Source organism: Onychostruthus taczanowskii, unplaced genomic scaffold (genome assembly GCF_017590055.1).
Source record: "Onychostruthus taczanowskii isolate IOZ18803 unplaced genomic scaffold, ASM1759005v1 scaffold57, whole genome shotgun sequence".
NCBI lineage: Eukaryota > Metazoa > Chordata > Aves > Passeriformes > Passeridae > Onychostruthus > Onychostruthus taczanowskii.
In genome coordinates, this window is record NW_024503346.1 from 5,246,050 (window position 1) to 5,252,049 (window position 6,000).

The following is a 6,000-nucleotide window of genomic DNA, read 5'->3' on the forward strand; positions in this document are numbered from 1 at the left end:
TGGGAGAGCTAAAACCCATTCCAGGATTCAAAATATTTTAAAGTATCTTGTCAGTACTTTATTCTAGTGAAGACTTGCTTTCAGCAGAAAATAGAAACCTAACAAGAGCTGAATAAGAAGAAAGAGCTGGTGGGACAGGCTGAATGGTGGGATTTTGGTTTTGTATTCTCCCTGGACACTTCACCAGTCCACTCATCTTCTGAGCTGGCCATGGTGCCCAGAGATGTGGGAGCAAAGGTTGGGGTCCCAATCCATGGCCTGACATAGCTGGGAGCCAGCTGTGGGTGGCACTGGAGTGGCAGCTACAGGTTCTCACCAACTGTTATCCAGATTTGTGGAAAGTGGGCAGGAGACCTGGCTGGCTCCCCTGGGTCTGGTGAGCAACAATCCCAATGCTGAGTGAATTGCAGGAACAGAGTGTGCCTCATTAGAAGAGCTCCTCATAAGTTATTCATTGTTATTTAGACTCAATACCAGACAGCAAAATTTAATCAGCCAGCATTGTGAAATAGCAGTGAGGGAAAACTGGCGAGCAGCTCCACATTTCCAGAGGAATTATGAAAAGGTCCCTGTGGCTTTAGCTACTCATTTTGCCATGTTTTTAGCAGCCCTGCTCTTCCTGTGTCATTCTCACTGAGCAGAGGCTGTTGGTTTCACTCCTCTCCACGGCAGCTGGGAAAGGTCCTTGGTCACCTTCTGTGACATGCCTTGGTGGGTGAGACCTTGTGGATGGTGGCACATGGGCAGGAGAGGACTAACAGAGAGTTTTTGGTGGAGGATGTACTCTCTACACTGTGTTCACACTCAAAGCCAACTCACCCAGTCCTTGAACATTTAAATACAGAATGACTTTCAAAGTGACCTGCCCCAAAACCACAATTACATGGATTATAATGCAAGAATATTACCAGCCTTCCATCCTTTTGGATATGCCAGTTCAAACCAGCAGCAGAACTTGACTGCCATGAAGAAGATGTAGCTTTCCTCTTTTTCCATCTTTTTCTATTTGCATTTCAAGTCTGTAAATGTGTTCTCAAGGCTTCATTCACTTGACAATAACTTTGTATTAAGATCCCCATTGACAGCTCCTCAGGTTTTTCCTTTCCCTCAGTGCTGCTGTCCTGGGTGAACCAGAGAGTCCTTTAAACTGAAATGGTGATTAATTGCCATCATTGCAAAGAGATGCTAAATTTCCCAGTTGTGACTTGATGGCTAATTTGGTTTGTGAGAGGAGCAGAAAGGACCACTGGGCTCTTTTCACTGGAGTTTGAAAAGTGATGTTTTAATTAAAGTTAGAGGCAGCAAAGAGGATTACCCTGTCTGCAGTGCCAGCTCTGAAGGCACAGCAGATGAATGGGCAGAGGGATCAGCACAAGATCACTGCTAAGCTGGGGCACAGAGGGAGGGAGACCCCAAGCTGCCCCCAAAGAAAGGCTTGGAAGCCACACCTTGTCTACTGCAATCCTTATTTGGAAAAAACTAGGAGAAATCAGAGAATAAACTCAGATTCTGAGTTTTCCCTGGAGCTCACAGGGGTTGCAATTTCTTTGGGAAAGATTGTCTTGTGTTCAGCACAAGTAAGGCCCTGAAAACTGTGTTTGAGTTTCCCATGCTGTTAATAACAATGCATGATGTCACTTGTACTGCCAGGGCTCGTTGAATCTTCACCAAAAAGGAAAGGGAAAACATTCCAATAATTGCTATCATTGGCTTGTGGCTATTTACAGCACCTTGAGGGGCAGCATGCCCTGTCAGAGAGCTTTGTGATCCTTTATCAGAGTCCTCTCTTCAGCTAAAATTGGAGATACTCCCTTCTCATTTCCCTGATGTCCTTGGCAGGCAGCAAGCCATTGCTTTTTAATACCTGTTGGTAGCAGAATTTTCAAGTGCCCCAGAAGTCTGATATTTTTGTGTGCCTTTTTAAAATGGAGGGATACATTAATTCATTAATTCCAGGATCCAGGAGAATCTCTTTGCTTCCCAGCTACACAGTCTCAGGGTTGGTGCCCAGTATCCATGTCAAACCACGCTGCATCTCTGTGAGACAAGGAAAAGGAGGGTAACAAATCCCCCTGAGCCTGAAAGGCTGATGCATTAGCTTATTGACTCTCCTACCCTCACTAATGCCATAATCTGATGGAATTAGCAGAGATGACCCAAAAACCAGGAGAGTGGAATGGTTCCATCCAAAGCCATAGGTACCCATGAACCGCTACTGCACATCTCCATTTTTGCTGGGTGTCTCGGGTGAGAGGGGAGGCAGCAGTTATCCCAGCAGATGTGGAGGAGCAGGGCCATATGTTTGAGTGGTTTATGGCTCCCAGGGGGGCTGCTGCAATCACTGTCCTGTGGACAGCAGCCCTTGTTGGGAAAGACAGCCCAGAGGCCGAGGCAGAGCGTGTCTCGACAGGAGATGGTCTCACAGATGTAAGAAAGGGGTGTTGGAGGGCTCTGCGAGTTCCTGGAAGAGGTGACAGGGTTTTCTCACCAGCCTGGCCCATCTTCCCTTCTCCCATCAGCACTTGGAGGTGTTCCATCCTGCAGCTTCATCTGCTTGGCTTCCTTCAGCACTGCTTGTTCACAGCCAGCCTTCTGCTCCGCTTGCTGCTAATGAAGCAATCCAGCGTCTCTGCCAGCCACCTGGTGCCTTTGTTAAACGGGGAGGGAGCAGCAAACTGTTCTCATCTCATTGCTAAGCTGACAACTTTTCTCATGTGTAGAGTCATAAATATGCAGGAAATTCAGCCACCACATCAAATGCCTGATCCTAACTTCAACCTGACTCTCAAAGAAAGACAAGTCTGCTCAGAAATCGCTCATTGTGGACTTGGACTATTGTGCAGTGCCTGCTCTCTCCCGTGATCTTTATTGTGTCCCCACCTGAGTTCCCACTAAATTAATAAATTCATACCTGCTAGTGCAAGTTGGGTACCCTGTACCAAACGGAGGAGAGATTTTGTGAATATTTAATCAAATGGAAGAACAATGAAAAGTCCCAAGGCATGCAGTGCTCAAGCAGCAGGGGATGGAAAGCAGGTGCTAGAGGCTCTGCTGGTGGCTGGATTTGGCTTGGCACAGGGAATCCACGAGGGGCCTTGTGCAGTGCAATGGTCTGTGGGGAAACAAGTGGTGGAGAACAGAGCTGGACCACTCCATCCATCAGGATTCAGAGGCAATTTTATGTGCTGTGAGTCTCATGCATGCTCATGTTGGTTTCCCATAGCTTGTGTTATTCATGGCCTGAAGCTGTAACTATCTGGCTGAGGAAAAGACTCTGGATGGGTCCTGATCTTTTCCCCAGCCTACAGATAATGGTGTTACTCCATTGTCTCCACCTGAGTAAGAGAGATCTGAATGTGAACAGTGCATTTTGCATGCTGGAACAACATAAACTTGTGGAGCTTGCCAAAGGTCACATAATGATGGAATTGGGAAATTATAAAGGTACTGGAAAAACATTAGATGCTCTGCAGGGCCACAGAGCTCTTAAAAGATTACCCCAAGCCATGACAGCACTGACTGTGTTTTGTGACTCATTGACTTGGTGGGAAAATATTTTGCCTAAAAACCTGCAGGACTTCTTGAACCAGGACTTTCATTAAAAAACAAAGGAGTTCCAGCATTATCAGAGCTTTCCTTTTTCTTCTTTCAAGAGCTTCTTCAGAGTCTAAGATGGTATTTGTAGATCTAGCTGGAATTTGGGAATTAATAAATGAAGATGAAGAAACCAAAAGGAAATGAGTTATTAACTGCATTACACACCCAGGCTAGCCCTTTGTACCAGACGTGTAAGGAAAGTGGGTGGGTGTGGATTAATTAGACTTGATCTTCTGGTTGCCAAGAAATATAAATTTGCCATGCCATGAATTTGCCACTCTTATTTCCCCCTTGGTTTTTATTTTCATCTGTCTGTAACAGAGTTTTAAATACTGACTCCAAATGTAATATGCTTCCAAAGCAGCATTAGTGCTGAGTCTAAACCAAATATTATCTGATTAAATCTTGACCCAGATGAGTTTGTCTACTTTCTGTGCTTCTAAATACATATTTACCATATGTTGCCTCATATGCTGCTTTTGTTTTTTACTGATTCTTGGGTCCAAATGTTGTAATAATCATATGTTCCTTTTAGTCGTGAGTCAAACAAAGTTCCAAGTTTGCAACCACATTCACAAGCCTGAAAATTAAAGAGCATCAACATCCATGGTCAATCAAATCCCTGGTCAGTCCTGATGCTTCCACTTCTTCCCAGCTCCAGAATCAGTGGCCAAAGCCTCAGTGGGCATGGATTTTTCCCTGTGCTGAGGCTGCCCAAGCACACAGCACCTTGCAGCCTCCTCAGGACCCCTTTTATGCTGAAAAGTCCTGTATTGGTTAAATTTATCTCATTTTCAAACTGTAAGCAGTCCATGGCCCTTTGCTGCCTCAGGGAGGAGGTGATGCCTGCTCCTGCCCTGGGTATCTCCCCCATGAGGTTTCATCTCTCTCAGCCGTGGGAAGGGCAGGACAAAGCTGAGCAGCTCCTGAGGGCTGGAGTGCTCAGGTCAGGAGACCCCCGTGGGCACCCAGCACTCTCCAGCTGGGCAGCCTCAACATCACAAATCTTTGAGCAGCTGCTGAGCCTCCAGCCCCAGGTCACACTTGAGCTGTCAAATGATTGCACACAGAAATGTGTCAGATTGGAGTGAGGGCTTTGTTGGACCTGGCTGGTCCCTGGCTCCTCTTCTCCAGCATCCTGCAAGGAAAATGTGTTTTTTCTGCTGGGGAGGGCTGTGTTCTCCCACCTCTGCTTCAGCACAGCTTATAACCCCCTGCACATTCCTGTGCAGCTTCTCTTTTGTGTCCAAATTTCCAGAGCAATCATGAGGAGGCTATATGGATCCCATTTCTAGTCTGCTGCTTAAAAATGTCTTACATTTTGGGCTGGGCACAAGGCTTACTAAGCTGCATGTTTATACAGAGTATTCAGACTTCTTCATCGACTTGAATCAAATTTGACAGTGCCTACAAAACCTCTGAGTATCTAGAAAATCTAAATCTTTTTTAATGTGTTGAAGTATTTGCACTGTTGAAATGAAAGTGAACATAAATGCTGGTTTAATATTTATCCCCGTTTGTTCTTGGATTTTATTTTCAGGGTTCTGTGACAGCAACATAAATGTAAGTTATTGCACATTCATATTCACACTTAATTCCTCTCTCCCAAACCTCTTTATACTTGTGCTACTTATTCTTGCTTGAGCTCTTCCTTTTTTTACCTGTTTCCTAGCAAATTATAGGTAGAGGTGAAGCATTTTCTAATTCAAGCCAATTTCTAGAATTATTCAAGCATTGAATTTAAGGAAAAGCATGCAATTATAGCAAAGTACTTTGGAAAATTTTAATCCTTAACTAAGAAGCTGCCTTGGAGTTTCTGGGATGCACATCCCCTCATCACAGGCTCAACTGGGAGCCCACAACAAAACCCATGAGCCAACATTCCCCAGCTTCAGCCCTGTGGTTGTGTTGTAGCAGACTCAACATTGATTTTGGCTGCTGCAAAACTGGTCCCATTAAACACACCTACGAGAAAGCCTCCCAAGGGAGTGGGTTTCTGCCTGAATAGCAGAAGTTGCTGTGTTTAATTTAAATATTTAACATCGAACATCCTCGCACCCCACGCTCAGAATTGATTATAAACCTCGGGATTTATGTCTTCTTTCTGTCAAGGAAAATCCTCAGTGGGCAGAAGTGGGGAAGGAAAGTGAAGGCTGCTCCTCTCGTGGGTTCAAATCCACATGTGCTGGCCAAGCCCCATCATGTATAATGTTTACACACATTCTGCATCCATAATCTGCCTTATTGCACTGCAGGTGCTCAGCCTGGCTCCAGGAGTGGCAGCTCTCAGCAGTAATAGCAGGTTTCCTGCGGGTTCATTGCAACCTGCACCACCAGCCACCTCCTTGATTTATTCCAAAACAAAAGCATTTCTCTGGATATCATCACACAAATTTAATTTCA